Raw genomic sequence first — 11881 nt, 5'->3', positions numbered from 1 at the left:
CATTAATGAAAGTTTCCATGCTTGCGACGCACGTTACCAACACATTCAACGCGCCCACCTACCCTTTTTCTTCTTTCCTTGCCTGCATCATTAATCAAATTAGTGTTGCCTTCCACTTTCTTTTGTGAATTGCTTAGTTTTCTTGATTTAACTCCCCTAAATTAATAATAAATTAAAATGACGCAAAATTAATTACTCAAAAACAAATAAAATAACTAAGAAAACACACAAAGTAAAATGGTGGAGCATTTAGATGATTTGACAAGATATCGTGCGTCAGTTATTCCTTCTTGCTTATGGTCATTCTGCTGCAAACTGGTGAGCTCCAAGCTTTCACCAAGTGCTCTCCATAGGAATGCTTCAGCCTCTAACTGTTCACTATAAATTCTCTCTCTAAATCAACCTCTTATACTGTTATAGCTCCATGGGGAAACACATGCGAGACCAAAATTGGTCCAGACCATCGTGATTTAAGTTTCCCTAGAAATAACTTCATCCATGAATTGTACAAGAGGACTTGTTGTCATCTCTCAAAGTGCATTGGCTGGGTTTTTGTACCATGCCATCGCTTGGTCTTTTCTTTGTAAAAATTGGTGTTTTCATACATCTCGCCTAAACTCCTCAAGTTTGAGCATTTGTAAGCTACGCAAATCTCCTACGGCAGCATATTCCAGATTTAGCTTCTTTAAGGCTAAGAATACCTTATACTGTAGCTCCAGCGGCAGATGGCATGGCTTCCCAAACACCAGTTTATATGGAGATGTGCCTAAAAGGGTTTTGAATGTCATGCAGTAGGCCCATAATGCATCGTCGAACTTCATTGCTCAGCTCTCCTTTTGGTACCTACCACCTTCTCCCTAATGCTTTTATCTCTCTATTTGAAATTTCAGCTCGCCCATTTGATTGAGGGTTATATGTCGTGGAAACCTTATGCCTTATGTTATATTTTGCCAACAGCGATGCTACAACCTTGTTGATGAAGTGAGAGCCTTGTCGCTGATCACTGCTTTAGGTGTGCTGAACCTCGTAATGATATTCTTATGAAAGAACTTAGTCACCACCCTTTTATCCCTGGTGGGGCAAGCTATAGCTTTTACCCATTTTGACATGTGGTCAACCTCTAGCAATATAAATAGATGTCTGTTGGAAAGAGGAATGGTCCCATAAAATCCATGCACCATACATCAAAAGCTCCACCTCTAAGATATATGTGAGAGGCATTTCTGACCTTTTAGAGATGTTTCCTACCCTCTGACACTTGTTGCAATGTTGAACCAGGTCATATGTGTCCTGAAAGATTGTTGGGCAAAAGTACTCGCTCTGAAAAACCTTGGCCGTTGTACATTGTCCTTCAAAATGCCCACCATACGGTGCAGAATGACATTTTGCTAACACCTTGCGTGCTTAAGTATAAGCAACACATCTTCTAATCATCTTGTCTTGACAAGTCCTGTACAATAACAGATCATCCCAAGGTAAAACTTACACTCGTACAAAAATTTCTTCAATTGTTGCTTGTTCATCTTAGCTAGTAGATTCCCACATATGACATAATTGGCTATGTCAGCAAACTAGGGTCCATCATCCTCATTAGTCATGGCTTTAATCACTAAAAGTTGTTCATCAAGAAAAGTTCCTCTAATTTCAGTTTCTTCCTTGGAGCTTGCCAAAAGCTCATTTTCTGTTGTGATAGACTTGATATGTGCATCGATCAAACTTTTGCTGGCATAATAAATTGGATGCAACAACTTTCTTTTGCGTTGAGCAAGGACTGCTCCCACAACATATTCGATGGCGTCGTACATTAATTCGAAGGGCTGAGTCCAATCTGGTGCTGTTATTAAAGGCGCATGAGTGAGAGCATACTTCAATGTGTTGAATTCCTGTAAACAATCAGATGTGAAGTTAAATTCCTTATCATTTTCAAGTAATGAACAAAGAGGTTTAGAAATATTAGAGAATTTGTTTATAAGTCTGTGGTAGAACCTTACATGCCCTAGGAAACTGCGAATGCCCTTGACATTCACTGTTGGGATAACATCTCATTTGCCTCAATTTTTTCTTTATCTACCTCAATCTTTGTTTGGAGGCTATATGCGCTAGCATAATTTCCTCATGTACCATGAAATGGCAGTTCTCCCAATTTAAGACCAAATTTATTTCTTCGCATCTCTGAAGCACTTTTGTCAGATTGTCCAAACATTCTGTAAATGACTTTCCAAATACTGAAATACCATCCATAAACACCTCTACAATAGAATCCACCAAGTCGGAGAAGTGATAACTCTCTAAAATAGAGTTATTCTAGCTATTATTTGGAAAGTTTTGTGCTAATTAATGTTGTTGTGTGTCTATCCTGGCTCTTGAAAATCATAAATGGAAATAGATTCTTTGAAATGAGCTTAATTCCCTTGTATTGGATGCTTTAGCTTAAGTACTTCCTGATTTCCTCAATTATTGGCTCTTTTAAACATAATTGAAAGTTGAAGAGAAAGGCATAAGGAAAGCACAGAGCCCAAGCATATATTGATGAAGCATTTCTAAGTCGAGAATCTGAGAAGCTGGAGTAATTGCATGCTAGAGCGTGGTTTCACACTGCCACGATTATCCCACACGAGAATATTTTACCATGCCCATACGTTTTCCAGCTGGATGCCCTAAAATTAGGGCCTGATAAAAGAGACAAGATGATCTAGCCGACACACACATATCTCAATAGAGAACATTTCTTGCATGTTGGAAAAGACAAGGAGTAGAGATTCACCATTTTCGAAAGGGAAGCTAACGACATAGAAAAGTTGTTGTCAGTCCTCACGTGTTGATATCTCTTCATCAGTGTTTTTGTCTTCTTCTCTAGAATGAGTTGTATTTTATGCTTCCCATTTTGTTTCTCCCCTTCCCATCAACTAAACAGCATTTTGGGTGATATTTTCATATTGTAACTATTAAACAACTGATATTCATTCTAGGTGTTTCATTTTGCTATTAAATAGAGATCCGCTAATTTTTTTTATCTTGCTGAATGTTGTTGGCCGTTGTGTTGAATATGCTAGCTTATATATGATCCGGAAGGATGTATGATTAGTTGAACTGCTCTAATTGTGATTTAGCTACTTTTTTCTAGTAGAGTCTTGGATACTCAGGAATGGGGTCTCAGAATCATGCTTAAAAGTCATGTTTATCGTCTTAAGATCTAACAACTGTAGTTGTGGGTATTCAATGTTGCGTATCTCGGAAGGGAACCATATTGAGTTAAGCAATAGCAATCGATTTCATGCTAGAGTGGAGGTTGAGATTTAGTGAGAGTATAAGGAATCTCCCCCGTCTTTCCATTCGTCACTTTTTCTTGTCCCAACATTTATTAGTTGTGTTCACTTTTGGAATCATTTACTGCTTTTGTTTATGGTATTTCATTACAGTTTTTAATACAAAACAACTTTATTTTTTATTTTATTGTACTTGTGGTATTCTTGAGCATCGAATTTAAATATTACACTTAGTCCCTTTTGATTTGACCTCGCTCATACAACAATCATCGAATATAGTAGACACTTGCACTTATATTCATCATTGTTCTGAGGACGCAACAAGAAGATGGCCATCATGCACCTTTGAAATGTTGATGGGGCATTGCAAAGCCCGAAAGGCATCCTTCTAAACGCAAATATCCCATAGGGACAAGTGAATGTTGTCTTCTGCTGATCTTGAGGGTCAATTGTTATCCGATTATACCCACTGTACCCATCTGAAAGCAGTAATATTCTTGCCTTGCAAGTCTATCCAGCATTTGATCAAAGAATGGAAGAGGGAAGTGATCTTTCCTAGTTGCCTTGTTCAGCTTTCTATAGTCCATGTAGATGCGCCACCTTATTAAATTGCTTGTGGGGATCAAAATCGCTCTTTGCATTCTCCACCAAAGTCATGCCTCCTTTCTTGAGCACACACTGCAATGGACTCACCCACTCATTGTCAAAGATAGGGTATATTATTCCTACATCTGACCGCTTAATTATTTCATTCGTGACAACCTCTTTCGTCGCAGGGTTCAACCGTCATTGGGGTTCAACCGAATTTTTGCTGGCTTCCTCCAACACGATTGTGTGCATGCAAAAGTTGGGGCTTATTCCTCGTATATTTGCTGTAGTCCACCCAATTGCCTTCTGGTGCGCCTTTAATACACTCAACAGCTTTTGTTCTTTTTCTTCAGATAGATCCGCAATAATGATAATGGGTAACGAGTCGGACGAACCCATGTAGGCGTATTTCAAGTGTTGTGGAATCACCTTGAGCTCCAGCACTGGCGGCTGTAACAGTTTGTATTCACTGTTTGCGAGTGCCAATGACTCAAATGCTTGTCTTGTTGACTTCTCGCCACTGCTCTTACTTTCTAGATATATTACATCCTGATCTTGAGCTGGCTCTTCAGCAACATACCAACCTCAGCATTTTCGAGATGCTCTAACATGGATTCTGCTTCTAGCTCCTCTATCAAAGCTTCAACTAAAATCCTAAGCACTGAGCATTCCTCTAACTCTGAGAGATATTTCATTGCATCATACACTGAGAATTTCACTTCCTGATCTTGAACACACATTGTCACCTCGCCTTTTTGGACATCCATGAGTGCTCTTCCAGTTGCAACGAATGACCTCCCAAGGATAATCGGGATCTCCTTATCTGCATCATAGTCCAAAATAATAAAATCAGCAAGGAAAATGAACTTATCTACTTGTACCAGTACATCCTTAATTTTTCCTGCGGGGTACGTGATGGATCGATCTACGAACTATAGTGTGACTGTTGTTCGACATGCTTGCCCCATTCCTAGCTTCTTGTAGATGGACAAAGGCATGAGGTTGATACTCGTTCCCATATCGCATAATGCTTGACCTATCTTCTGTCCTCCAATGGAAACATGTATACTAAACCTCCTAGGGTCCTTCATTTTGGTTGGAATCTTGCTTATAAGAATGTTGCTACACTCCTTAGTCATGGCTACCGTTTTATACTCTCCCATCTTTGTCAGTATGTCCTTGAGAAACCGCACATAAGTTCGCATATGTTCCAATGCTTCCACCAATGATATGTGGACATGTACCTGTTTCAGAACATCCAAGAACTTTCTAAATTGCACATCTTGCTCTTTTTTTCTGCAACAACTTAGGATATGGGGGTGAAGGTTTATACTCAGCTGGAGCATTTTCATGCTCTATCTGCCTTTTTTTCTCCGACACACGTGCCTTTGATGCTCCAGCATTGAATTCTCTTGCAACAACTAGATTGACCTCTTTACGTGTGGTGTCCTAAGTTTCCTTTAGTTGCCCATTAACATGTGCTGGTGAGCTGGATACAACTACCATGTCTTGCTCTCCTTCTCTATCTAGCTGAGATTCTTCTTTTTCCTCTCGAGTCAAAGTCATATTGATTTCTTCGAGCATTGGGATGAGCAGGAGGCAATGCTTTCCACTTCTTAATGTAAGAGCTTTACACTGCTCCTTACCATCACTCTTTGGTACCTCTGTACTTGGTAGTGCTCCGTATGGTCTGCTCTTCGTGTCCGAAGCTAGCTGGCCCATCTGAATCTCTAAGTTCCTTAGTGATGCCACCTGACTCTGCACTGGGGTTTCATTATTTGCCATGTATTAATTCATTAAGTTCTCTAACGATGCAATTTGTCCGTCTAACTGCATCTGAACTATTTGTCGACCTTGATTTGCAAAGCTCAATGGGTATGTTGGCTTCTGCTGATATGCCGAAGCATTTGAAGTTCTAACATTATGTCCACTTTGGGTTCCACCCCTACTAAAATTTGGGTGGTTTCTCCATCCTGAATTAAATATATTGGAATATGGGTTGTTCGAGGCATTATGTGCATTCTGTAGATAGTACAACGATGCTGGATTTCCTGATCAATCATTGTAATGATGTTCTCCGTCACAGTAGGAGCATGAAATCTATTGAAGATGACTCACGTTTGCTCTAGTAGTCGATACTCCTGCTCTTGTCTATTGCATCAGGCTTTTCATTACCAAATTCGTCCGATTTTTCAATTTGTTAGTTAAACGCAGTGAAATTCTCTGATTCATTCAGTCATTTGGCTCATTTCCCTTGAGTAGCTCTTAGATCAAACCGCTAGTGGTTGTTTGATGATATCCACTCCAAAATGTTAAATACTTCATTATACAGTTTTGCCAGGAATTCTCCATTTTCTGATGCATCAATGACTAGCCGCGTGGCATCATCCAATCTCATTATAGTAGGTCTCAATCTAAATGCATCTTGGAATCTCATGGTGGAGGCACTTTTGTAGAAATCTCTTAAAATGCTCGCATGAGTCACTAACGGACTCCCTAGCAAACTGTTGGAAATTGTTAATCTCGCTTCTATACTTGGCATTCTTACTTGGTGGGAAGTATATCATCATAAATTTCTCAGCTAAGTCATTCCACCTTGCGATTGACTCAAAAGGTAATGATTCCAACCAAGTCCTTGCTTCATCTCTCAGTAAATATGGTAACCAGGTTAGCCTTAGCACCTCCTTGCTACGTCTCTCAACCTTGAACGGATCACAAACCCCCATAAAAAATTTCAAATACCAGTGTGGGTCCTCAGTGGCGTGACCATGAAATTGTCCCACTATCTGCAGCATCTGAAACACACCAGTTTCAGCTCAAATCTGGTGCTTCTATTTCAAGCTCCATAATGACTAGATTAAAGTTGTTGAATGTTGGAACTTTGTATGCCTTGTTTTCTCTATCTGTGCCATCTGTTAATAAAACAACATTAAGAGGGGGCACTGCTGCTTCATGGTTAGCAACAACAGGTTCTCATCTACTGTCTCATCAATTCTTACATTCAGATGTAGCGGTGGATTAGCTAGATTCTTCTTGCTGTAACTTGGTTCCTTCTCTATTTTGTTCAATTTCTACGAAATGTACACTCTATTTTGTGATCAATTATATACTCCAAGCTTTCAAAATCGTTCATACACCTACAATCACACAAAAATCTAAGAAATAGAAAACTCAATTAAGCTCCATATTCCCAAACACTAACACTTAAAATAAAACGACAAAGTCCCCGACAACAGCGTCAAAAACTTGCTGCGTCCTTACAATAGTGAGGAATACAAGTACAAATGTATACTATATTCATCAATTGTAGTATAAATGAGTTCGAATCCATAGTGACTAAGTGTAATATTCAAAGTTGATGCTCAAGAATACCATAAAAACAAAAAAAATAAAATAAAATTGTTTTGTATTACAAACTGTAATGAAAGCACCATAAACAAAAACATTAAATGATTCCAAAAGTGAACACAACCTCCAGATGCTGGGGTAAGAAAAGGCTCTAGCACAGCGAATAAAGAAGGGGGGTAATAGACATGGGAAACACGGGGGAGACTCCTTATGCTCTCACTAAATCCCAACCTCTACTCTAGCATAAAATTGATTGCTATTGCTCAACTCCACACAGTTCCCTTCTGAGATATCAAAACATGATTACCCACAACTCTCGCTGCTAGATACCTAAGTGATAAAAACGAGGTCTAAGCATGATTATGTGATCCCATTCCTTAGTATCCTCGAACCCACTAAAATAAACAACAGCTAAATCACAAATAGAGCAAATCAACTCTCCATACATCCTCGCGGATCATACATAAGCTAGTAAACTAGACAGAGTGGCCAGCAATGCTCAGTAAATGACAGAAATTAACACAACTCTATTTAATAGTAAAATTAAATAAGTTATAGTATTGGGTTTTCATAAGTTACAGCGTGAAATCTCCCCTGAAATGGGGTTTAGTTCATGAGAAAGGGTGCGAACGAAATGGGTAAGTAAAAGATACAATCCATTTTAAAGAAAAAGACAAAAACACAAACGGAAGAGACACCAATACGCAAGGACCAGCAACAGCTTATTTCTATCGTCAACTCTCCTTCCGAAAATAGTGTAATTCTGCTCCTCGTCTTTTCCACCACGAAAAGGAATTTTCTCCTCTTGGAATCTGTCTGTCGGTTAGGTTATTCTTTCCCTTTTTATATCGGACCCTAATTTTTGGGCATCCAACCAAAGCTTGTATGGGCATGGCAAAATATCCCCGCATGGGATAATTACTGCACTGTGAATGAATGCCCTAGCATTCGATTCCTGCGTCTTATCAGACTTCCGACTTAACAATGCTTCATCAACTTCTACCTGTGCTCTACGCTTTCCTCATGCCTTCATCCTCAACTTTCAATTATGAGCAAATGAGCCAATAATAGAGGAAATGAGTAAGTACTTAAGCCAAAGCATCCAATACAAGATAATTAAGCTCATTTCAAAGATTCTATTTCCGTCTATGATTTTTAAAGAGTTAAAATAGACAAACAACAACATTAATTAGCACAAAACTTCAAAGGTAATAACTATAATAACTCTCTTTTGGAGCATCTAATCGGTGAGGACAAGCTAAAGCCTTTTTAATAGATGGAGGTTCAATATAAGCATAATCAAGAAAAAAAGGTTTAAAAATCCCATTTTTGGCCCGTGTCATCATACTATGAGAATTTAGGGAAGGAGCGGGCAATGATGGAGGTAAATGCAGACACTGATGTAGGCCTCGGCACTACTGTCGCAGGGGCAAAACAGATGTACTATAGAACCAGGGGTAGTAGATACTGCTGCTGCAGATGGTAAAGCAAAGGTGCAGACAAGTGAATCATTTAAATAGGAATTAGGGTCCTCTTGTATAGAAGGTACAGAGTTGCTATCCATGGTTGTAGAAGAAGAAGTATCGTACTTGTTTGCAATAGTTGTAGAGATGGGACCAGAAGGAGATAAATTGTTAGGCAAAGAAATAATATTGGGTACTGAAGTAAAAAATGAAGGTATTTTGAGTGGTAGAGGGAGATGAAGTGGAGCATAAATGTGATGAAAAAGGAAGGCAAGTTTCTTTGAATATAACATGTTGAAAGATATAGAGAAGAGCCGAGGGTGCAAGAAATTTATAGCCTTTGTGAGTTGAGCTATATCCAATGAAAAGGCAGGTAGTAGAACGAGGTTCAATTTAATGATGATTATAAAGGCACAACGAAGGGTATGATAAACACGTAGAGGTCTTGAGAAAAGAGTAATCGGGTTTTTGACAAAAACATTTTTTCCAAGGGATAAAAATAATGTAGGACAACTGTAGGTAATCTATTGATAAAAAAGACAGTTGGAGGAAAAGCATTTTATGTTATAAATCTAAAGGTAAAGAGCCTTGAGAAAGCAAAGTAAGCCCCATATCAACAATATGCCTTTGTTCACGCTCTACAATGCCATTTTGTTGAGATGTATAAGGATATGAAATATGATGTTCTACCACATGGGATTTAAGAATGGAATAAAATGAGAGAATGCACTGTCACAATTAGTTTGGAGACGATGAATGAAGCAATTTAATAGTTGTTATACTCGTGTTTTAAATAGAAGAAAATCATTAAAAACCTCATGTTTAGAATGGAAAAAATAAAATCAAAGTGTAGGGAGAATAGACATCAATAAAGCTAATATATTATTTGAAGCTATTAGATGATTTAAAGGTGGTCCCCACAAATCAACAGCAACTAACTCAAGGGAATCATGATATTGTGTCTTAGAAGAAGAAAAAGGAAGATTATAACTTTTAGCATGACAAAGAGAGAATTTATTTTTATTAAAACCATAAATATTACATGATTCGAGTGCATATTGCATAACATGTAAGGGAGCATGACCAAAACGGCAATGCCAAAGTTTAAAAGTACAAGATAAAGGAGAATCAATCAAAAAAATCAATAGAAAATAAGGAACTATCAGCAGTAGAAGAAGTTAGAACTTCACTACTGGGAGATGGTACTACAATATTGAGAGATGTGTGATTGAAGGATGAGATTGTGTTAGGATGGGCCTTCTCTAAGGTAAATTTGTAAAGTCCATTATGCACTTTCTCTTTAAGCAGAATTTTGCCAATAGCTAGATCCTTCACAAAGTAGTATAGTGAGTGAAACTCAAAGAAGACATGGTTATCTTTTGCAAATTAAATTGACCAACGCTTTTCAAGTTTTTTTTTTTTTTTTTTTGTGATTTTAGGTACATGAAGTAGATTATTTATTAGGAAACATTGTTGATTTGAGGAATTAAAAGAAGAAAAAATAGGTAGAACCAGTATGTAATACTTCCAAACTTGCACCATTTCAAATCATTACTTTATGGTCACCTTGATAATCGCTACTGATAGATTACCAAAATCATTGATAACATGGTTAGAAACGCCTGAGTTAGGATACCATCACATGCTCTCTGTTCGATGTTCAGGTTTAACCATGAAGGCTTGCATTGGTTTATTCAGTTGCTATTGTTGTAGTGTATGATGAAAACCTCCCGTAGGCATTGGGGTAGTGGATATGGATAGTTCTGCTGAATATTGTGATGAAACATATGGTCCCTGATACCATCTCTCAAAGCAAAAGTAACAGCGCAATGCCGTAAGTCAAAATCTGCCACACAAATTGCATTGAATTTTGCCACTGTTTTGATTCCAATGTATTTTTCCAGTGCGATCTCCATTCTTACATTTATTAGGTAAGGAATGAGTACGTGGATGATTTCCAGCAGCTGTAAGTGAATCAACTAGAGACCTTTCATTTTTACAGAATAATCTTTCAGATGCCATGTTTACTTTCTTCATATTCTCCAATTGGGATTTTAATTGCATTACCCTAGTAAGATTTATTGATACATACATGGATTCAAGAATATTCCATACTTCTTTAGCTGTAGTACAATGTATTATCTCACCTAGGATATGTTCATTCATCAAGCTGAAGAGCCAATAAGTGATTAGCTTATCTTGGCATTGCCATTGTTTGTAGGCTGGATTTTCACTCTCGATTCATGTTGTTCCTTCAACAAGTTCAATATTCTTTTCAGGTTGTTCAGCATCTCCATTTACAAAATGCTCGAGCATGTGCCCTTGCAAGGCAGCAATCACCTAAAGTCTCCATAGCCATGTAATTTTCATCATTGAGTTTTACGGTGGAAATTTTATTGCCAGGAGTGATAATAGAAGATGTAGAGAGATCGTTTGATCATATTTTTGTGCGGAAGAAAAAGGACTCCATTGGAGAGTAAAGGATCAAGAAGATACAAGAAATTAAGTCACAGTCGTTTGGCAACACTCTAATACCATGATAAATACTCACACTATGACTATGAATTAGTTTTCTTACATATTTATTATGAATAATAGATCAAAGGTATTTATAGTCTTTTGCTCAGATATAGAGTTACAAAGAATTAGTTTTGATTTGTCTGACAAACCATCAACTAATCCAACTTATAGAACTAGCAAAACTCGTATTATAACTGCACACAATAAATCAGTAGAAGACTGAGTTAACGTGCTTGCTTAAGAGTCTTGATAAGAAATAAGAATTGCTTGGGTCGGTCAAGAAAAGGATGTATTACAACTCTCTTAACTTGATTCTTCACAGGGAAGTGAGTGAAAATGTTTGACGACATATACTTAACCATAATATCATAGTAAACAAGTAGATATATGCCATTTACTTTTGCATTATTTAATTTACTGCGTTTTGCAATCACGCAATAAATTACAGTGAAATTCAAAGCAACTATTTATTTTGTTGGTCTGGTGTAAGAATTATGATGGTCTTTATACTTTCTTTTTCATGCGTTTGATGTTAGATGAGATTGCTTTTCCAAAAGAGTTGTCAATGTTGTTGATGTTTCCATGTTTGATTGCTGACTTTATCTAATTGCTTTGGTTTCCATGTTTGATTCACAAGGAAATCATTGCAAACAAATAATATATAGACTTTTGTGCATCATTTTCCATACTTGTACC

General features: G+C 37.6%; 1 non-coding gene across 1 annotated transcript; it reads left to right on the top strand.

The window, feature by feature from the left end:
* Window positions 1-6284: 6284 nt before the first annotated feature.
* LOC148210388 (small nucleolar RNA R71) lies at window positions 6285-6391 on the top strand. Its single transcript, XR_015792519.1, has one exon. It is a non-coding gene; the product is annotated as a small nucleolar RNA R71 (small nucleolar RNA).
* Window positions 6392-11881: the final 5490 nt, after the last annotated feature.

The sequence above is a fragment of the Momordica charantia genome (genome assembly GCF_013281855.1).
Source record: "Momordica charantia cultivar OHB3-1 chromosome 7 unlocalized genomic scaffold, Mcharantia_2.0 BLBB01000007.1, whole genome shotgun sequence".
NCBI classification, from domain to species: Eukaryota; Viridiplantae; Streptophyta; class Magnoliopsida; order Cucurbitales; family Cucurbitaceae; genus Momordica; species Momordica charantia.
The sequence above is the reverse complement of the archived record's forward strand: the minus strand, read 5'-3'. Positions and strand labels throughout refer to the sequence as shown.